The 24,318-nt window shown below is 40.5% G+C and overlaps 1 protein-coding gene across 1 annotated transcript in view; it reads left to right on the forward strand.

Annotated features, from left to right (window-relative positions):
• The window catches only part of bnl (branchless), a 1,005,540-nt gene that overhangs the window by 55,197 nt on the left and 926,025 nt on the right, over window positions 1–24,318 (forward strand). Inside the window, exon 2 of the mRNA XM_067143239.2 lies at window positions 11,315–11,368. The gene's annotated coding sequence lies outside the window, so the exon portion shown is untranslated. The remainder of the gene's footprint in view (window positions 1–11,314; window positions 11,369–24,318) is intronic.

Genomic DNA, 24,318 nt, shown 5'->3' on the forward strand with positions numbered 1-24,318 from the left:
GGAGAATGACCAGTACCTCGCCCAGGCGGCCTCACCTGCTATGCTGAACAGGGGCCTTGTGAAGGGATGGGAAGATTGGATGGGACAGGCAAGGAAGAGGGAAGGAAGCGGCCGTGGCCTTAAGTTAGGTACCATCCCGGCATTTGCCTGCAGGAGAAGTGGGAAACCACGGAAAACCACTTCCAGGATGGCTGAGGTGGGAATCGAACCCAACTCTACTCAGTTGACCTCCCGAGGCTGAGTGGATCCCATTCCAGCCCTCGTACCACTTTTCACATTTCGTGGCAGAGCCTGGAATCGAACCCGGACCTCCGCGGGTGGCAGCTAATCACGCTAACCACTACACCACAGAGGCGGACTCCCCTTTTATTACTACAGGAAATTATAGTTTTCACTTCAGAAGACAAGAAATCGGCGGCTATGGAGCGGGTGAGGAATTTACGTTCAAGGGCAAAGAGGGAAAATAATAATAATAATAATAATAATAATAATAATAATAATAATAATAATAATAATAATCCCATGGCTTCAGCTACCGTTCGCAGGCATTCTGATCCGACTTTATTTAGACTGACTGCAACTCAGATTCCACATTCCATTTCTATTTAACCCAGCAGATGGTAGGGGAAAATGAAAGGTGTATTATGTGAGGCAGCTGTAGGTGTTCACCTTCTGCATTCATGAAATGAATACCAAAAGAGTAACACTGCACATCTACCATGAAGGAATGGCAAGAACATATCCTAATGAATTTCATTCGCTCTCTTGCGTTACCTAGAGCAACGTGTAGGCAAATAAAAAACGTCGTGATTTGCACCCAGTCAGGATAAAAACCACTCCTTAATGAAAGTGCTAATGAACCTGATGGAACGCGAGGTATTCGAGATGATCACCTACTACTTTCCAGCGCGCGGGCATTCCTTCCTGCCATGCGATCAAGAGACTGATTAAAATTGGAACCAAATTGTTATTCTTCTTTCTGGCCCCTTCTTCCTAATATATTAGCGTCAGCACCTGATGTGGATTGGCCCAGTTTTAAGGCCGAATGCCTTTTTATAAGCCAAACCTTGTATGGAGAGATGTATTTTCTATTGCGTGTTGCTATTATGGTTGATAGTGTAATGTAATGTGTATTTATGTTAAGAAAAATTCTCAGCCCCAGAGCTAGAGAAATTAACCACTAGTTAGTTCCTAAAGATTTCTCCTGTCTTCAACTTCGTGCTGTATCTCATGATAATTGGTGGAATACTGAATATTCAGCATCAGATATTGAAGGTACTTCCTCGCCCTCTCTTTGTCAGAACCTTTCCCTTAATAAGGTTGGTCAGCAAGTTGCGTGTGCCAAGGGATTTGCCTACCCTTCACCTGATCTTCGTGTGTAGGTCTTCCTTGCTTGTGATTTCGTTCAGGACGAATTTATTGGATCTTCTTTCCGTCCAGCTAATATTCAGCTCCAGTGGCGACTTGTAATCATATTTTTTTCCTGGGGCTAATAAAAAAAAAACAAGCGTGTATAAATTAACAATATTGGAAACGATGGCCTGTACTTCACCTTTACTCGGAAACAAAATAAGTCGACACCCCAATTCTTTTGACAGTAACGAGTTCATTATAACGAACAACTGCAGCCCTGTGTCTCTCATCTACGTACTCGGATCCTTGTAACTGGTTTCGATTTTCTTCTGAGAAATCAATGTGCTTGGAAATGTAAATGGTTAAAATATGGTGACCTTTAGACAGGTACTGTAATACAAATCCCAGAAATGTATTGACACAAGGTGGCAAGTGCTTTACAAAAGATAACTCGCAGTCGTGTAACACCTCTGGATTCCCTGCAAGCAGAATCTCGGTCTGAAGATTGGAAAGAGATCAAATTAAATTAAACATAACAGCTAAGAAACTCACTGAGGTATGGCACAGTGTAGTCCTTTGTCAATGCCAAGCAATATTTCTTAAGGAGTAACCTCGCTGATCACGGGTTGCTCCAATATCTACATGCCACTGATAGGACATCAGTCGTCTTAGCATACCTGAAGATTATACTGTATGAGTGGTGCGTTACATTTATGCGTTCTCTAAGCAGCACTAACACGACGTATTATGCATATACTGGTGTTTTCACGTTGATATAGGGAAAATTATAAAAGTAGTGTCTATTCAATGTAGATACCTCTTATAGGTGAGTGTAGTTTATAGCATATGCTCGTAAACTGTTCTTTCACATGCTTACCCCGTGATGTTCATTGTTCCATTATGTACATCATTATACACATGTGGTGAGTAATTTTCGCAAAGTGCGTACACACTGTGGTGTAATTCTAGCCGCGGAATGCTGAGGACAACAGCTGGCTCCTCGGTCTCTAGGCACATTGGCCAGTAACCTTGTGGGAATGTATATTGTAATAGAAGGACTGTAGGGAAGAATGTCAGATTAATAATTTATCTCTGGCCGTGCGCGTAGAGGCGCGCGGCTGTGAGCTTGCATCCGGGAGATAGTAGGTTCGAATCCCACTATCGGCAGCCCTGAAAATGGTTTTCCGTGGTTTCCCATTTTCACACCAGGCAAATGCTGGGGCTGTACCTTAATTAAGGCCACGGCCGCTTCCTTCCAACTCCTAGGCCTTTCGTATCCCATCGTCGCCATAAGACCTATCTGTGTCGGTGCGACGTAAAGCCCCTAGCAAAAAAAAAAAAAAAAAAAAATTATCTGAGACATGAAATGGAGAAAAGCAAACAAGCATGTTTGTTATTTCACGGCCGGGCTGAATGGCTCAGACGGTTGAGGCGCTGACCTTCTGATCCCAACATGGCAGGTTCGATCCTGGCTCAGTCCGGTGGTGTTTGAAGGTGCTCAAAGATGTCAGCCTCGTGTCGGTAGATTTACTGGCACGTAAAGGAACTCCTGCGGGGAAAAAAACTGGCACCTCGGTGTCTCCCGAAAACCGTAAGCAAGTAGTTAGCGGGACGTAAAGCAAATAACATTATTATCATGATCATAGCCATGATACATCCAGTTTTACATCGAAACCGAAACCAGAAGGATGTGACTTTTATTCCAAAACTTCCTCATATATTGGTCAGGATTCGAGCCACAGCTGCTTCTTTCAAATGACTGAGGTTTAAGTTATATTAAAGCGATCGTTATCTTATGTGAAAACTTTGAAAAAATGACTGCTCTCAACCGATCTTTCACTCTCCGTTCGAACACAGCCTAAACCGTTCCTTCTAGGGAGGATGACGTACAAAGGCATCGCACTCAACTCTATGTTCTTGAAGTACTATGCATGATGATAAAAAAAATGCCGTGTGGCCTCCGGAGAGGCCTGATGTAGGTCTTTTGATTTGACGTCCATAGGCGACCTGCGCATCATGATGAGGATGAAATGATGAAGACGGCACATACACCCAGTCCCCGTGCCAGACAATTATGGTAAAAATTCCCGACCCTGCCGGGAATGGAACCCGGGACCCCTGTGACCAACGGCCAGCACGCTAACCCCTTAGCCATGGAGCCTGATGATGATGATGATGATGATGATGATGATGATGATGATGATGATGATGATGATGAGTTGGCCGCGCCATTACTTTCTTCAAATTATTTCGCATAAACCATTAGTGCTCGGCATCTTTCGATTCTAGCTCAATATTTAATACATAACAACATTTATGGGGAGATCCCTCTAGGAAACGGTGAAAGCTGAATAAAAATATAAAACTTAATGGTTTGGACAGTGCTACGCTAAGCCCTGTGAATACTCTTTCCGTACCTAGAACAGGGCTTCTTCTGATAAAGAACATACAAACTTGTTATTGTGGGCTACCTTTTAAAGACTGATATGTGATACCCGTGAAGATTTTTGTAGAACATTTTATGCTTTCAATTCTTATGCATAGTTTGTAGATATCTTCAATGGTTTAGGCAATACAATCCGAGAAATTGTATTGCGTGGCGTTATTTTCTATCAGTTGTTTTGCAAAACCGTTACTGCATGGTTTCCTTTCATCGCAGTTCAGTATCTAATCCATGGAAACTTCTCCGAGCGATTCTCTTTGCAACAGCGAAGAAAGCATACAAATCTGCTGGGTGAAAACCCTTAAGTCCGACTCTGTAGTGTAGTGGTTAGCGTGATTGTCTGCCACCCCCGGAGGCCCGGGTTCGATTCCCGGCTCTGCCACGAAATTTGAAAAGTTGTACGAGGGCTGAAACGGGGTCCACTCAGCCTCGGGAGGCCAACTGAGTAGAGGTGGATTCGATTCCCGCCTCAGCCATCCTCGACGTGGTTTCTCCGTGTTTTCCCACTTCTCCTCCAGGCAAATGCCGGGATGGTACCTAACTTAAGGCCACTTCCTTCCCTCTTCCTTGTCTATCCCTTCCAATCTTCTCATCCCCCCACAAGGTCCCTGTTCGGCACAGCAGGTGAGGCCGCCTGGGCGAGGTATTGGTCATCCTCCCCAGTTGTATCCCCCGACCCAAAGTCTCACGCTCCAGGACACTGCCCTTGAGGGGGTAGAGTTGGGATCCCTCGCTGAGTCTGAGGGGTTAAACCAACCCTGGAGGGTAAGCAGATTAAGAAGGATAAGAAAACCGTAAAGGTAGTAAGTGGGACGTAAATAATTCTGCTCGGTGGTTCTCGAGTTAAGAAGTGCTATTATTCCCCTACATACTGTAGCGCAGAATTTCTATTGTTAAAATCATACAAACGAACTTTTAAAAATAGGTACCGGTATGTGGTTTCGCGGACTTTTTCTATAGCATAGTAATTTTAGTGCCTTACAATTCATAGGCACGTAGTTTGTGGATATTAAAAAACTCAGCCATACTCAACCAATCGTCTAGGTTCACTATTGCGATCTGGAAATATTGGAATGTCAAAATTGACACGTAGGCAGCCCATATGGCGTCACCTCAATATACCTGCAACTGGTGGCTGAGGCCATGCGATTATTATTTTCATTATCATTTTACTTGAAATTTGCGATCTGGAATAATACTGGTATCTATATTACTTTACCGTCCGGCTCCATGGCTAAATGGTTAGCGTGCTGGCCTTTGGTCCAGAGAGTTCGATTCCCGGCCGGGTCGGGGATTTTAACCTTCATTGGTTCTTTCCAATGGCTCGGGGACTGGGTGTATGTGCCGTCTTCAGCATTAGAATTCATCATAGGTAGGGCTCCATTCTCACAGACGCGCGGGTCGCTTATACGGCGTCAGCTCGGAAGATCTGCACCCGGCCTCCCTGGAGGCCACAAGCTATTATTACTACACAAGAACCTCGTTTATCCGACCCTCATTATTCCGAATCTCCGCTTTATCCGAATCGAAAATAATAACAATTTATTTTTAATTGTACAGTAAGTTACTTCTTTTACGGCGTCCACTCTTCTTGAATGTCTTTTCCGCCAAGGATGGTTAAGGACAGGAAATGCAAGTAATTCGGCCACGGTCTATCAAAGGTATCGTCCCGGCGTTCGCCTGGAACTGAGAATGGGACACCGAGGAAAACCATTCCCAGGACACCGGGCGAGTTGGCCGTCTGGTTAGGAGCGCACAGCTGTGAGCTCACATCCGGGAGATAGTGGGTTCCAATCCCACTGTCGGCAACCCTGAAAATGGTTTTCCGTGGTTTCCCATTTTTACAAAAGACAAATGCTGGGACTGTACCTTAATTAAGGCCACGGCCGCTTCGTTCCCATTCCTACGTCTTTCCTATCCCATCGTCGCCATAAGACCTATCTGTGTCGGTGCGACCTAAAGCACGGCAACGCACTATTAATTCATTGATGGTGAATTCGAAAATTTTATACCACTGCTCCATCAGAATAAACAATGACTTATGGACAGGCAACAATGCAGATGGACAAATTGATGGCCTATTTAGAATACTTGGCTGAAACCACACCGGCAGAACTGTTGTTAGTAAAACGTCTTCTTGATCGTGCTTCGCACAAACACTGTACAAATGCAAAACAGAAAAACTCACATTATTTTAGTGTATAAAACAGAGTCATAAATGTACGAAAAGTGTTCTGATATATTTTTGTACAACTGAAAAAGGGTATTACTGTACAAGTTTTGTTAATGGATTATAGATAACATGTACTGTATTTGTTTTTTTTAGTTTTTCCGGATTATCCGGATTTTTGATAATTCGGATCAGTTCCGGTCCCACTCAATCCGGGTAAAATAGGTTCTTGTGTACTTTACTTTGATTGCCTAATAAACTGATTCACTTGCACGTGTCTAGAAGCACTTTCAAACGCCCTCAAAATGCAAGCTGAATTACTTTTTGGCATTTCGCTGAAACCCCCAAATTTCTCATGTCCCCTTGGGCAAAGTCTCCACCCCGCCTGGGCTACCCGCAGCACGGAGACAAACGCGATACTGTCGGGTTGCAATTTGAGTCCATGTCCTCTGTACGCATGCCACATGGCTGATCGCCTAGCAGCTGGTATCAACGTAGCGTACTTACTATGGTGCGATCCTGTCAGTTTAGATGTTCGTGTTCATATATCTCCCCTCGCGAAGTTTCTTTCTTCTAGGCATGATACTGTATAGGCTTTTGTGCTTATGCCGTGTCAAGAAAATAAGGTGAAATTCTTTACGTTTCGCAGAGAACTGTCAATGTCATATGTAATGTACACATGTTATGTGACCCTCATAGACTGATTTCGATGGTTCAGTCAGCTTCCGCTTCGAACGCTAGCGGTGTGCCACGTCCGGGGAGCCATCTGGTGATGAATGAACGTACCATTTCCATTTCTGTTATAATGTGTACATTTCAAAAAGTCATTGTTTAAGAAGCCTTTCACGTGCACAGTCAAGAGTTTCTTCTGATGACGCAGAGCACAGTTCTCTGCGAAACGTAAAGAATTTCACCTTATTTTCTTGACACGGCATAAGCCCAAAAGCCTATACAGTATCATGTCTATAAGTACGGGCCGTGAAAGCATCAATTGCAACATTTCTTTCTTTTGTTGGTGCTTTCAAGCCGGTATTAAGCCACGTGCAAGTTTAGCAACACCGTCTCGCAAAGTCCACTCGAATTCGAAAGCGAAGATATCTGATTGGCTAATATACCGGCTGAAATAATGTCAACGTCGCGAGATATCGAATTATTTTTTCAAATTATTTATCAGTATAACCAACCCTCTAACGCTTTGCTCATATACCCGGTTCACGTTCGTTCTTTCTTTCTTTCTTTCTTTCTTTCTTTCTTTCCTACCACCCTATATAGAGATCCCCCTTATAAATTGTTAATGTCCGAGTGTACCCATAGTTTTACACCCTTTTATCAGTAAGAACATGAAAAAATTAGAGAAGACATTCAGTAAAATATAATTACTTCCGGCACATTTCTCCTTTATGTCTGTCGAGCTATTAACTTGGTAATGTCTTCAGCGGTATTCTTATAGAAAAATTGTTAATTGATAATAGTACGTTACAAAAGGAACACATATGCGAAGTCACTGTATATTTGGAACGTGACTTGCGGAATTAATGGTTGTTGAAATTAGTTACGGCATTACGTTCATAGACGTAAAGTGGTCCTCAAGAAATGGCAGGTCATTGAACCGCCCAATCAATCAAATTATCCATGAACAAGTCACCGAGTTTAATTGCGAAATCATTAATTGTCTTTGTGACCACGTTCTACTGTCAGTCATTAGCTTCACGTGATACCTTACTTACTCGCTCTATTACGTACGAAGCAAACGTGGGAATGTTCGAGTTCCTTCTTAAACCGGCCCACAAATCTCTGTCACTGAGAATACCTGCGACTACCTAAATAACTGAACAAAGCAGGTTGTTAACCTCAAATCGAGTTACTCTCAATATCGAGAAGAAATTTATATTTCCTCAATAGGCTCGTGTTTGAGGTTTGTTTGTTCGTTCATTGGACACTTAACGTTTCTAAAATGATATGCTCCATCATGAGAATTATTATGTCATAATTATTCCAGTGAATATAGATTGAACAAGACGCATACTTCAAATTAAACTAACTCTATTTATTATTGTGTTTAGCAGAAGACGATCGTTTAGTGCTGAGGGGTCCGATGGTGTTTCGTGTATAAAGGGATCAGTTTTAGTTACCATACTAAATATAATAACTATACTAATATGTGTTTCTGACAAAGTATCGTATCGATGTCATGGGTGGTCATATAGGAATTGTACCCTCTTAAGGATAATTGGTTCATAATGTATAGCAACTTCATCTTAAGACCGGCTCTCTTATCGGAAGCGACGGAAAGAGAAGTTTTCTTAGAATACATTTAAATGTATGGCAAGAAATTCGGTGCCTCCAAGCGACACGAACAGATAGAAAGCGAATGGAATTCCTATGCTAGAATAGATTTTCCGCGGCGGGAACAGAGCTTTCGTTTCGGATGTAATCGTTTCCTCTCAAAAGTAATCGGGGATACGTATGATTATGACATTCCACTCTGTTTCTTGGTTAAACTTGATGCCAGCAGACAGTAATATGTTACAGTATTTTTTTAAATTTTTGAAAAATAGATCAAATGAAAAACATATTTTCTTGCCTTAAAAATTCCTGGTTTAATTATTGCATATACAGAAGCACGGAATCGAGTGATTTTTGTGGTAAAATACTGTATCATTCCACCAAGTGAAATAATTGCCGAAATTTTGGAATACTCAACCTAAATATCTGAATAAATTTCTTTTCATATGATAAAAGAAAGTCAAAGATTACAAACTCACCATGTATGTCCCTAGTTAAATAAAATGTATGAAACCAGAATTTCCTTCTCTTATTATTTTATTTTTTCACATTCTTCTCCTTCGCATAAACATGCTAAGGCCGTCAAGTGATTCATTTCACTCCGTTTCTTTTCCCTTCGCTTCCGTTGAGTGGAATCTTTCAAGTGCGCGTCGCTTCCGATATGTGGAAGTTTGCCTTTATTACTTGTCTATTATATGCCAAATGAGACATTTCGGTGTGTTTCTTTCAGAAATAAATTTATCGTGAAACAGAAAATGAAGACGTTTCCTTACATTGCTTCAGGCTGAAATAACTTGTCTTAAATAAACGTTTCCTAAATATGAATAGATATTTGTTTCACTTCATATTAACGGTAACTGACGTTAGACTTAAGAGGTAATAGCTACTACATTAACCCCTAATACATTAACGCTGAATATCTAGATACATATTTTCACCATTGACTCCACAGTGTTTATATCTGCAGAAATTAGTAAAACCGAAAATATTTTAATGGTAGAATACCCACGAACATTGTAGATATGGACATACTGATAATTTACACATCCTGTAGAAAACATTCGGTACCTCGAATGTTTGTAAATACTACATCGACCGGAGACTGCAAATGATTAAATATCATTGCGATGGAGCTTTTTTACACGTCGTACGAGGGGTCATACAGTAGACATTAGAACATCATACGTGATGTCACTTACATGATACTTTCCAAGGCGAGTTCAATGAGAGATGGGCATGCTTTGAGGACACGCGGGTCATCAGCATGAAAAACTGATAGAGTTTCAGGAACCAGCAGACTAGTCATCAAATATGCTGACAAATTGCCAGGAATATGTACCGTTTGTATGTGAGGGACGAACAAATAAAATGGCTTCCTCTTTCGCCATTCTGAGACAGGTTGCAGATTCACCAGAAGCATTTCTAGACCCCTAGCACAAAGAAATCTACAATCTACACGACCGTTATATTTTCTGGCATATTTTCAATATCTTCGCCTTAGTTAGCAGTAGTGTTTGTAAAGAATAACGTGAAATGCTACGGTCAGCTAGCGGATCGTCCTTAGCGGCGGATCACGAATTTATTTTCGAATAGATGGGCTGGTCTCCAGGTCTAAGGGCTCGTAAGGTGAGAGGATGCAGACTCGCAAACTAAGTTACCAAAATAACGGGTGATTGTCTTAATTGATTCAATGTTCTATCATCTTGCTGAAAATATACTGAACGTCATTCAGGTTTTCCTCAAATTTTGTATATGTATCTTGGTGTAAGCAACATTGCTAAAGTATACAGAAAAAGAAAATTAGCCACACAACACTCAACCACGTAGTGACTCTTTTCTAGAAGTTGACTCTGGTACACCATTGCTTATCTCCTAAACATCCTTCCATTTATACGTCTAACGAACAGTCCAGTAAGCACTGCTAGGCACAGGGATGCAAAATCACCCTGCAATTCTAATCACTTGCTTGCCATACCCGGCTGTGCGTTTACTGTAAATTTAATATGATTTCAGGCTAGGGGGACGCACAGCTGTGAGCTTGTAATCGGGAGGTAGTGGGTGCGAACCCCACTGTCTGCAGTTCTGGGGATGGTATTCTGTGGCTTCTCATTTTCACACCAGCGAAATGCTGGGGCTAATAATAATTTCGTGTGGCTATTCCTAGCCGAGTGCAGCCCTTGTAAGGCAGACAATCCGATGAGGGTGGGCGGCATCTGCCATGTGGAGGTAACTGCGTGTTATTGTGGTGGAGGATAGTTTTATGTGTGGTGTGTGAGTGACAGGGATGCTGGGGACAGCACAAACGCCCAGACCCAGGGCAATTGGAATTAACCAATGAAGGTTAAAATCCCCGACCCGGCCGGGAATCTAACCCGGGACCCTCTGAACCGAAGGCCAGGACGCTGACCATTCAGCCAACGAGTCGGACATGCTGGGGCTGTGCCTTAGTTAAAGCCGCGGCCGCTTCCCACTCCTATCTCATCCCCGCCGTATGACCTATCTGTATCAGTGCGACGTAAAGCAAATTGTAAAAAATAATAATAAAAAATAGAGACACATGATATCTACTTGCATTTCAGCCTTCCTTCATGGTGCTGCAATGTTCATGAACATGAGTGTATAAGCATAAAAGTGTCCAGCCTAAACATGATAAAGCAATGTCACTCTCGAAACAACGTGGGAGGATTGGGCTGTACGAGATAAGGTAAGTTTTCATATGTAAGATACATCAACGCCAAGAAATCTATGTGCTGGGAACCCACGCGCTATAAACGGAACGCAGCTTTTCTCAGTTAAATTGAGAGTATAATCCGTGATTTTTGGTTCTCACGACGACATCTTCATGTTGCAATGTTCGTGTCGTTTTAAGAGTTATTCCACTCAACGTCAACATTAAAAATGGTCCTATAGAACATAAAAGTTGGGGATTCGTTGCTATTATTGAAGTAAATGCTTTCTAAGAACAGTGGATTAGCTAATTTATGATTGAAAGTTTCATAGATTTTGCAATTTTGTAATAGGAATGCGACTGGTTGCTAATTTGTTCGTTTTGATATTTTCAGGGAGCGCGTTCTGTTGTGTAGAGACGGCAACTGTGGAACGACGTGCACATGGCGGTACGTAAGTGATATAATACGAGGGTTGATTCAGAAGTCATGACAACTCTATTTTGTTCTCTCCAAAACGCTCCAACACAGGAAATACACTAATTACATTTAACAGTATACGATAAAGACATTTTGAAGGTGGAACTACGTGGGATAGTGACGCAGGAAACTCTGGCAAGTTGAAAGGGGAAATATGGCATTTTGATATCATTGTTTTATTTGTTTTATTCTTGTACAACATTCATACAATAATTTCTGCGTTTTTTAAAGGCCTGGGGTGTATAAAATTCCCTATACATGTGGCAAGGTGTACGTTGGCCAAACATGTCGGTTCATGCTATCATGTTACAAGATGTTCGAGCTCTTACCCAGACTAAATACTACAGGTCTAGGATTATAAGAGAAGATGTGGAAAAACGTAAAAATCCTAACAATTTCAACAGGGACACTGGTTGTCAATTAAGTAATACGTGGTTGTCATCCATTAGGGATTTGCATAGGTAGTACTCTTCCGGTTTTTTTTCTCTATTTTTATTTCGTTTCGGTGTTTTTCAATTCGTACGTTCTTCATCACCAGAGGGTTCATTCCAAGCTATGTGTTAAATGTCATACTTTCACTTCCCACACCGCCTCATACCATTATCATCCTCTGGTTTTCTCCACATATATTTTTTCCATTCTTCAGCTCATTTCCATTCTATCCTGGTGTCTTTCGTTGCATTTTATTTTCTTGGTTTTATTTATTTCTACCACATTCGTTCCTGATTCGTCTGATGTTCTCTCTGATACTTCTCAAGCACACACGGTGTGATATGACATCTCATGTGGGACTTAATGTTGTTGTCAGCTCCCGCTTGAAGCGCTGTGTCAGCATACAGCGAGCCACCTGGTGAGGAATGAGCGTACCACTACAGCTCCAACGGTAAAGCATTCTTAAATTCAAACCCTCATTATTGTAGAAGTCTTCCTCGTGAACAGTCAAGATTTTCCTGCGAGCACGCGGTGCAATGTTCTCTGCGAAACATAGAGTTCCACCTTGTTTACTCGACACGGCATAAGCCCGTCTGCAAGTACGGGCCGTGAAAAATCATTATTAATATCTGTAAAAGCTGTTTAACATCCTTCAAGGTAAACTCCTAGTTTTTCTATGATTCGTTACCATTGATGTGGAAGTCAGAAGACACCATCGGCTACATGAGATTCGTCGACGTGTGCTACGTTTCGTCGAAATGTTTGTACGATATCTTGTCTGTTGCCGAAGTATTTACCATGCAATGAGCTCTTCATTGTGGGAATAAGATAGAAATCACACGGACTGAGATGTACGAACACTGTTCGACTTTAGTTACCTTCATCACGCACTGCTGTCATCAGACAACGGATATAAGCAACGTGATCACGGTCAGACTAATGCACCCATTCCCCATCTGCCGGAAACATTACGAAGTTCTCGAAACCGACTTTCAACCTATTAGGTCGTGTTACGTACATTTAGTACGTATTGAAGAGATGTTAAGTACAGAACAAAAATGGCCAACCAGACACCAGTGGGATCCGAACCCACAACCTCCCGATTTCGCGTCGGTTGAGCTATGGTGGCCTAGGTCATCTTTGTTCTGTTGGAAAGGATCTGAGCTACAGGTCTGGTACTACTACCATCACACTGTAGAGTGCGTTTAAGTTGCCCGTTGAGGGCCAAGTCAATGAATATTGTGTCTGGTTGGCCATTTTTGTTCTGTACTTAACATCTCTTCAATACGTACTAAATGTACGTAACACGACCTAATAGGTTGAAAGTCGGTTTCGATTACAATGCGGTCGTGAAAATTCAATATTCATGACGAAGTTCATGTAACGTACCTTCAAATATATATATTGCACGTATGGTGTTGGCACATTTTCGGGAAATTAAAATTAGTTGCGACGACTTTCGTATCAACACTTTTATGTTGTATATAATATATGTAAATTCTTACAGAATGATACATTATTGGTAAAAAATAATCAAATACCTGAGTTCTCTCTGAAAGTACTGTATATTATTCGCCGTCGAGAGTTGTCTTGATCCACGATGGATCAGAATTTTACAGATGATCAGAACAGAAGTGAGTAATTGGGGTAAGACTAGCTGCAGTACCCGGCTCTGCTCGGGCACTTCCTTTGAATGTTTAATTTTAGGATTTGTATTAACTGTTTGAAGTGATTTTTTGTAGATTTCTTTATTGTGACGTTCACTGATATTTTTACGATTTCCTCTGTAAATATAAAGTTGTTGCTATATGCTTAATTTTAAGTCTGAGATAACAATTTCGCATTAAACGATTTGCTTATGGAAGCCTAGATTGTCAGTGAAGTAGCTGATCCTTTCAAACAAATAATAAAAGTAAGTTATAACTATATGTATTTACGTCTCGCGCAATTGATATGATGTACATGATTCGAACTGTCATTGATACTGTCACCAATAACGCTAGGGGACCCTGAAAAATGTGGACTAAACACAAATATCGGTCATTTCGGACATATTCTTTACCCCTTCTCAACCCTCATGCCGATGGAGGCTGAACTAGGACGTCTACGGCATCTAGAGTGTCACAATTCATCTCAGCGACCATGAAAATTGTTCATTCGAAACTAATAACGGTCGTTTTCGCTTATTTTTACATATCAACCCCTCCCCTGGGGGTGCTAGTAGTGTCTTACCCTCTCGTCTTGTTTCTAGATAGTAAGTCAAATATGTACCAAGTTCGGTTGAGAGCTGTGCTAGAACATGTACACATTCATGCGTAATTTCGGTCATATTGGACGTTTTCTTTTTCACCCCTTCTAACCCTCATTCCGATTGGGGATGAACTCTGACTTACACGGCATCCAGAGTGTCACATTACATCTTAGAGACCCCCCAAAATATGGATTCGATGCCAATATACGTCGTTTTCGATAATTTTTATATTTCACCCCCTCCTCTAGGGGTTCTGGGGATGTCTTGCCCCCACAGTATTTTTTCCAGTTAGGGAATCATATTTGTACCAAGTTTGGTTGACAGATATGCTGGAATATACATACAATACATACAAACATACATAATCTCGGTCATTTCTGGACATATTTTTCACTCCATATGTCGATGGGGCTGAACTTTAACACAGACGCCATCCAGATTGTCACTGTTCATCTTATCGACCCCTTTATATGATACCCTCTTCCCACACCCACCCCTAGGTGTGCTAGGAGTGGCTTATCCCCAACGTATTTGTCTCCAGATAATAAGTCATAAGTGTACCAAGTTTGGTTGAAATTGCTCCAGTGGTTTATGAGGAGATGTGGAAAGGTACTTCATAAAACATGATGGCATGTTCCTATCCTCCTAGATACAACACCTCTTACCGGGCTATCATGATGCAGAATAAGTCTCTGCGACCTGCGACAATCTGTCCAGCAAGGTCGATCAAAATCTTGGTGAACGTTGCAATTAAATTAATTACATGAAATTACTCATCATAAAAATTATCTACCCAATTTCGTTCAAACCACTTCTTAAACCCTCTCAGGAGCAATAACAACAAATGGTGGAATTTTCAGCGAAATCGATCCAGTAGTATTTTACTCCACTCGAGACGAACAAACAAAGATGCACTTTTATATACTCGTATTAGATTCAGTGTTATATCCATAACCCATTTTCGATCTAGTGAATTGTGTACCCTATCTATCAAAAAAGCTGAGCACACACGCCAGGGTGTTATTTAGTAGGCAACTGGACTTATGTTGTAGGTGATGTGACCCTTGCAGTATTCATGTGTCTTAGAGAAATAATTGAAAATTATATAAAGCGATAAGGGTCTGATCGAGGGCTGTCACCTATAATCCATCAGAGCAATAATGGCGGAGTTGTTTAGAATGACTGAGGCATTTGTCCTCTGTAAGTAGTAAGCGCATGGATATTGTGACAACGGTGAACGTTCTGCGTGACAGAAAATTTTGACCAAACGAGGACGCAGAATCTCAGGGCACAGCCGATGACCACCATCAGACAAGTGTTTCCTACAGCGGCAGGGGTATCTATTTCCACTGGAACATTGCGAAAAAAAGGTGCAACACAGGCAGATATTCTGGGAGAGCACTGGTAATTAAGCCGCATATCACGAAAGTAAATAAATCCTGGAGATTCAAGTAGAGTGACCAGCTCTCAGCCAAAAAATTAGGGAGATTTATTCGCGATAAAATTTGCATAATTTTAACGGTGCAGCATCGCTTCTGCGAATGCTCATGAGAATATTAAACGCAGAACTTGACTGACTTTATTATAATACATAAATCAGATTACAGAATGAAAGTTTACGATATTTCACGAGCCTCTTGATATCATTTAATAATATGAAAACGGAATATCGATATATTAAACGTGTTAGAAGTTATTTCGGTGTAACGAAAAACCAATATACAGTACAACAGCAAAAGATTCACACTGTACGGTGTTTTTCGTAATAGGGCGTGGGAACCACTGAGGGTTGGTCGTACATTAACACACATTCGTACTATCAAATTGTGGATGATCAAATGTTCCCAATATTGTGGAATTTTTATGCAGTGAAACCCTGTCTCTGGGCGAATTGGCCGTGTGGTTAGGGGCGCGCAACTTTGAACTTGCATCCAGGAGATAGTGGATTCGAACCCCACTGTCGGCAGCCCTGAAGATGGTTTTCCGTGGTTTCCCATTTTCACACCAGGGAAATGCTAGAGCTGTACCTTAATTAAGGCCACGGCCGCTTCATTCCCACTCCTAGGCCTTTCCTATCCCGTCGTCGCCATAAGACCTATCTGTGTCGGTGCGACGTAAAATAAGTTGTAAAAAAAGGAGAAGAAACCCTGTCACTTCCATCATGACAATGCCACGTGCGATGTTTGAATTTCTACTATGCAGTAATATTCACCGATTACACTGGCCTACACATACACCCGACTTCAATCCCATCGAACATCTTCGGAAGGAATTTGATCGATGGTTGGGGGTGTCATGAGATGTGGCCGACTTCCATTGGCCATCCGTCTGAGATGTTGTAAGATGAATAGTGGCGCATTCCCGACGATATCCTGCACGACCTTGTTGAGAGTTGTCCTGACAGAATGGGTGCTGCTTTAGCTGTAAGTGTTGACTTAACGAGATTCTGATGGAGCAAAGAGTGTCGGAGAAATATTTTTGGCAAGTGTCCAATTATTTTTGTTAGTTTGTATACTCACATTCAACATCAATAAACAGCTCTTTTTCACAGTTTATTTGCATGTGATTTCAAATATTATTAGATGTATTCATTAACGTACGGGAGACATGTTGAGGCCGAAACACTGCGTCTTTGTTCACTTACGAAAGGAATGGTGTATAATGAAGGACTTGTACAAACACGTGTTAACCATATTTACAGGGTGAGTAAAAGTTTGTGTCGTCATACTGGATGTCATAAACAGGAGAAGAGTGACAGAAATTAATATTCCAAAACTTGGTCCATTTGCGGGACGGGTCTTAGTATTATTTTGCTTATTATTAGTTTAGTATTAGTTTTGTGCAGTCACACGCAATTTACCAAAACTTTAACGCTCAGAGCTTGGTAATCTGTACACATAATGTGTCCTAAACAGATTCTCCACGATGTAAGTTGTTCAAAATTGTATGAAGTACAATGAAAATATGTAATGTGTAATTGAGTACTGTTGGTAGATTTGTCGCAATGTTTATCACTTATCGAGGGAGTTGGCTACGTATTTGGAATCTTCTTGTTGTGAGCTTGCATTCGGGCTATAACGAGTTCGAACCGCACGTCGGCAGCCGTAAACTGGTTTTCTGCGATTTCCCACTTTCATACCAAACAAATTAACTACAATTACTGTACTATAATGAAGGCCACACCCTCTACCTTCCCACTACTAGGCCTTTGCGATCCTTACGTTACCAAAGTATTAGCGTGACGTTAAGAAACTAACAACAAGATGACTTTTCGCCTTTTCATTTGACATTTGTCAGTTCACTCTTTAACAATTTGTAGATGTGATAGTCAATGCATGATGTTTGGATTGACATGTTGTGAAACTGTCATGCTGTTACGTACAGTATATAATTATAATTCATTTCGTGTGTGCCTGAAATGAAAACGGTGACATCCCCCATTGAAAATAAGAGAAATATGTTTTAACAAATAATATTCCAGATTATATACGCCATGAAGTCCGTCATTATCGCATTGATGTTCAATTGGTCTCGCTATACGAGGACATGTGTGGTATTACCAACATTTATATAAAAATGTTTGATATCATGTAGTAATTTCTGAGGATTTCTATGCAACGTAATTCATCCACAAAGAGTTTCTGTCAAGTATAGATATTAATTGTTTACTTACGTGCGACGTCTCAAAAACCAAATGACTCCCTTTCTTCCATGACGGGTACGGTAAACACGTGATCTGTGACGTCATGAACATGACCACCGGGCTATTTTTATTGTTATAGTGTGCTAATAATATAAATTGTATATCCGTGAAAATGTGGAGAAAATAATTCTTGAAATCAAATTTGTTTCTTCGATATGTTAAAAATTGCTTAATATGTTGAAAAAAATCTGGGAACTTTTTCTTGGACCAGAACCAAAGCTGCTAAAATTCCGTTGAATATAGGTAAGTCTGGCTATCGAAAACTAAAGTACATCCAATTTCTGCTCCAGTCCGTCAATATGTAACACCATCGCTATTGCGGAAGTTTGTTTTTTGTTTTGCTATTGGCTTTACGTCGCACCGACACAGGTAGGTTTTATGGCGACGACGGGATAGGAAAGAACTAGGAATGGGAAGGAAGTGGCCGTGGCCTTAATTAATTGCCTGGTGTGAAATGGGAAACCACGGAAAACCAGCTTCAGGATTGCCGACAGTGGGGTTCGAATCCACTATCTTCCGGATGCAAGTTCACAGCTGCGCGCCCCTAACCACACGGCCAACTCACCCGGTATTGTGGAAGTAAGTGATATTTAGGGAAATTCATCTTCGTTAAACATTCTAATGTTTGTCAAAAGTCAGTCCGATCAATTCTGGGGTCTAGGATAAGTCAACACGAAAGAGCACCAGATGTATGCATAAGTTTTTTTGGCGGTTTTTGTGGTAAAGAAAACGAGTACTTTTCAAGCAAAATTAATTCTTTTAATGTTTTGTTTATTTAAAATATTGGCCATCAGTTTCTACACACTTCGCCCATCTTTCAAGTAAGTTACGAATACCATGCCAGGAAAACTGCTTGTCTTTTGCGGTAAACAATTCGTCGAGCCATTTTTCAACTTCCTCGAAATTACTGAAGTGCTGCTCTGCGAACGCGTGCCCCATTGATGCAAAGAGGTGATATTCTGATGATGCTAAGTTGGGGAAGTATGGCGGGTGCGGAAGGATGTCCCGTTCAAGCGATTTCAAGGTGTCTTTCATTGGTTTTGCTGTGTATGACGGTGCATTGTCTGTAACAAAATCACTTTCCCATGTCTTCTGGCCCGTTCCGGTCCTCTTTCGATCAATGCGTGATTTAAATGAATCATTTTTTGGCGATAGCGTTGTGCATTAACGGTTTCGCCGGGCTTCAAAAGCGCGCACTGTCTTTCACATTGAAATCAGCACGTTTAAATTGTCGAAACCACGTCTCACATATTCTAACCAATGGACCGTGTTCACCATATGTTTCTACCAGCAAACGATTACTTTCCACAGCCTTTTTATTTTGGTTAAATAATAAAAGCAATGCGTGCCCCAAATGCTCTTTTTCAGGCACAAATGTCGACATGATCACTGAACGATACAACACAGACGCTAGCGTTTGGCGGACTCAACTTGTGAGTGTTGGTAGGTTAATGTCAGATGAACAAACTGACGTGTCAAATTCATACGCTGTGTACTGTTCGCTGGCGCCATCTCTTAGTGAATCCGGAAAAGACTTATGCATACACGTGGTAGGTTTGTTCTTGTAAAGCTTCCTAGCACAGTTCAAATTGTTTTACACAGTTTCGAAACTTGATAAGTCTTTCACCGAAATACTTACTACCCTTTCCTATTTAAAATAATACATTTTATTCTTTAAAAATCTTAACCCGAGGTTCACATTGTACGACGAGTTCAAAACAAAAGTAATGGAGTGAAGAAGGAGGTGACTTGGTAGTCAAGACACACTTCCTGATCTTGATATTTTGACATTTTATGACGGTTAATATTCATGTTTATTACAGAGTTTCTGATCTTGATGATATTTTGAATTATGTTTTGTGGTTTGCATTGCGGCTTGTGTCGTTTTCTGCGTTAAGAGTTGTTTTGTCGTATACTTAAAGGTTAGTACATATGTTGTTTGTTTACGTTCGAGTGCTTGCTATGTTATTCTATATCACGAATATTTTGAAGATTAACTAACAATCTCCGTTTAGGACAATATTATGGCAGTCTTTAGGCCCTTATGAGTAAGAATTGTATCATCTCGTGACCATATTATTTGTGGCTAAACAGTCTAATCTGCGTACATACGACACGAACAATTTAGGTTAGGTGCTGCATTTGGACATTTGATTGGATATGTTGGATTTATATAACAAATCTTACAATATAATTAACTGGATGGTAGTATTGTGGTAGAACCTTTATGATCTGCATCTGATTTTCGTCTGTTACATTACCAATGTACAACCTCCGTGATATCATTGTGGGGTACCTTCTATGACGGCTTCGTTGGTCGATTTCTGTACCACTGTCGTTGAACATATGACGATGTATAATATTATTCTGACACTTCACATCAGCTGTTTAGCTTTGTGTTAGCAGTGGAAAGAACTATCAGACTCGGTAAGATCTATCATTCAAAAACAGCATTATTACAGATTAGCCAAACACTCCAGAGCATGATCGATTCTCGGGAAGTATCAAGCACTTCAAGTGCTGTGCCTACATTTATTGAATGCAAGATATGCCACAGAAAGTTTACAAAGAGGGGCATTAACATACACATAGCAAGAGCTCACGAGCCACTATCTCAGGACTCATCATTGGTAGATAGTGAATAATTGCACGTTAATTTAGGAATTCCTCAGGCATCTCAAACTCTTCATCCAAGTTTATCAGTTAGACACACTGCGAATTCTTCAAATCAGGCATTTGACAATATTTGACATTTGTCAGTGTCCAGACTGCGGATGTCATTACTCCAGTTACCGTGGGGTCAAAAGACACATCAGCAGAGCTCATCCTGATATTCACCGTCAAATTTTAGTTTCTAGAAATCGACAGGGGGCTGATCCCTGTCAAAATATCGAAACAATCGTTCAAGAAAGTAACCCTCATGCTAACACGGAAACTAAAGATGTCAACACATTACCGCATGAATTTAAGCAGAAAATGATGCAGTGGCGAAGTAGATTTTTAAAAAATTTGACAGACGAGCAATTTAACCATGAAATTAACATTTGGTGTGAGTTCTTGGCTTCTGCGATTGATCTACTCCCTGGCCCCATACAGCCGTCACGGAAATACTACCAGTATAGGAAAAATAAACAAACCACAAACAAGCAGAGGAAATATAAACAGACAACCAATCCTAAACGGGCAACAAAACGGGACGGAATAAAAGGCCGCGAAAAATACACATATCAGCTTACCCAGTACCACTTTTACAATCAGCGCACAAAGGCTATTAGATTTGTTTTAAATTCCAATGCTGAAAACTGTAAAATTCCTTCGGATGAACTATTCCATTATTTCTCTGAAACTCTCGGGCAACCTAATACATGATTCGATCCGAATACCCATCTCATACAAGTGATATTGATAGAGAACAAATTGACTTTTTATTTAATGACACTATAAGCCCAGATGAAATCAGCTTTGCTGTTAATCATATAGCCGCAGACACATCACCTGGCCCAGACCACGTCCTCGTCAGAGTTATCAAAGACAGTATTGTAGTCGACATAATATCTCACAATGCCACACGTATGTTGAAATCTGAGGTTGTACCTTCTATCTTCAAAAAGGCCAGGACTGTTCTAATCGATAAAGGTGGAGATACACTCAATATTAAGAACTGGAAAACTATCACAATCTGTTCAGTAATAAGGAGAATAGTTGAGCGGGTCCTTGACAGGCGTCTTCGTGAACATGTTGTCTTAAACCCCAATCAACGAGGATTTACTAACTCCTCTGGAACGCATGTCAACACTGCGATACTCAACTCTGTTCTCCGTGAAGCCAAAAACAAACAAGCCAATCTGACTACTATATTCTTAGATATACAGAAATCCTTTGACAACGTTGGTCATGCTCGTTTAAATGAGACACTAAAGTCGTTACCATTCCAACCAAACTTACGAATTTAATCATGAATCTGCAAGCATGAAAATGTCACACAAATTCAGACGCAGGGAAGTAAAACAAGACCTCTCTTGATAAGCAGAGGAGTTATGCAAGGTTCTCCTCTGTCGCCAATCCTGTTTAATCTCGCCGTTAATCATATTCTGGATGACCTTAGCGAAACGTCGATATCTACCCAATATGGCTTTCAGTTGAGCCTAGATCGTGAAGCTCTAACAGTATTCAGTTTGCTGATGATGTAGTTATTGTTGGAAAAGATTCCGAGTCAGCTTTAGTACTTGCTCATGCGACCATACATCAACTACAAGAAATTGGACTTCAATATTGGAAAATGTAAAGGGATATGCATCAAACATGGTCACTTATCAGAAGAAAAACTATTCACTGCAGATGAAAAACAGATACCTTGTCTGAAGAAAGGGGAATCTATTAAGTATTTGGGTGTAAATTTCTCGAATGAAATTACTTTCCAGTCCGTCGAGGTCCTAAATAAGCTCAAAAACACCCTAGAGCTCGTTATTTCCTCACGCATTTGCATTCCGATCAAAAATTAGTAATCATAAACACTTCAGTCTGTCCCAGTTTGGTATATAAATTTCAGACAGTACCACCACAAAAGGTTCCAGTCAAATTTATAAATGACACCGATATTATGGTTAGGGGAGCATTAAAGGAAATTTTGCCACTTCCCATGGATGTACCGAATGATATGATATACGCTGAAATGAAATTTCAAGGTCCGGGTTTATTCTGTGTATCATGGTAAATATATCTGCAACATTTTAATGCATGCAAAATTTTGAAATCTTCCAATAACATTTTTTTGCACTCAACGAGAAACTTATGTCAAGAAATCAGCACGAGCCTCGCCGCATCGAATGTAGCAGAAACAGAATCTATTCGAGACAAAAGGCATGGTTTTGTAGATACAAAGGAAGTTCGACTGGAATTGGGAAGAAGAGCGTTTGACCACTGGAGCAAGAAAGATCATAAAGGCAAAGGTGTAGTCCTGTTTAAACAGTATACTCCAGCGTATACATGGTTCCGTGATCATAAAGGATTGTCTTGCAGTGAATGGCGTGATGCAATAAAAATGAACGCCAATGTTTCTGCTGTGTGTACTGTACCTGGCAGATCCCAGGGCAACAACCTCTGTCGGTGTTGCCACAGAGAGTTCGAAACTCTTTCACATGTCCACATGGTGAATTACTACGCGCCTCTCGCCATAATGTAGCCATATCAATGATAGCTAACGCTTTGAGAGGACAAGGTTATAATGTCTATGACATAATGAATTACTATGCGCCTCTCGCCATAATGTAGCCAGATCAATGATAGCTAACGCTTTGAGAGGACAAGGTTATAATGCCTATTAAGAAGTACATGGTCTCTCCAACAGAGGAAGCAACCAACGCATTGATATTATTGATTTTAAGCCATCCTGTTATGAAGGTTTCATCATTGATCCAACAATCAGATTTGAGACCAACAAAAACCAGCCCAAAGAGGTCGATGCAGAACAAAAAAGAAGAATTTATGAAGAAACGGTGGACTTCTATAAGGGAAAGTATAAGCTCTCATCCATCTCTGTAATCGGCTTGATGTTAGGTGCTCGAGGAACCATACCTACATTTTTTGTCAACTTCTGCAATACCTTTGTGCTGAATAGAGATTTCATCTATAACATCGCGATTACCACACTCAAGAAGTCCATCATGATCTTCAAGAACCATGCTTGCGGACCTCAAATAAACGTTTGACATGCCTCACCCAATTGCCTACACTTAACATCATAAGATCACATTATCTACTGTATCCAAATCCATTATTGTTGTGAAGGTACTCTTTGTCTTTGGGCAACCTGCAGCTGTTGCAGGAAGATTGTATAATAATAATAATAATAATAATAATAATAATAATAATAATAATAATAATAATAATAATAATAATAATAATAATAATAATAATAATAATGAAACAAACTGAGTTTGGATTGGTATCGTAGATCTAAGGTAATTCCGGTAGAGTTGCCGCACTTTTGAGATTTTTCGTTACGTATCCGCATATTTATTTTAAAAGTTGTTGCATATTGATAGAGCATAATTTGAAAATATTTGCATTAGACAAAAGATGAGCAAAACATGGGTAGTTGAAATTAAATGGGAGAAATGAAAGAACAAATGAATTGTTGCATCAGCGGCGTCTCTCCCTGGAACCCGGTATAAATGCCGACTTTGCTCGGGAGAGATACCGCAAGTAAAATGATCAAGAGCAAAATCAAATTTAAGCTTATTTCTTCAACTTTAATATAACTGAACATTAGAACACCCTTAAATGTCAAAACATGAGGCATAAATTGGCCTGAAGCATTACAAGAAGCCAAAACAGTTACATTTTCGACTTTCTCTCCTGATTTTAGTAAATGAACGGATCTGAAACCTTTTTCCATTATCATAGACCCAGGTTGGCTGTTAGCCTGCACTCCAAACTCATCCATGTTAAAAACACTCTCTGGTCTATCAAATACATTCTTATTTCTAAAAATTATGTAATTGTACCATAATAACAATAATGTTAACAGTGAAA

Source organism: Anabrus simplex, chromosome 3 (assembly GCF_040414725.1).
Source record: "Anabrus simplex isolate iqAnaSimp1 chromosome 3, ASM4041472v1, whole genome shotgun sequence".
Taxonomy (NCBI): Eukaryota; Metazoa; Arthropoda; class Insecta; order Orthoptera; family Tettigoniidae; genus Anabrus; species Anabrus simplex.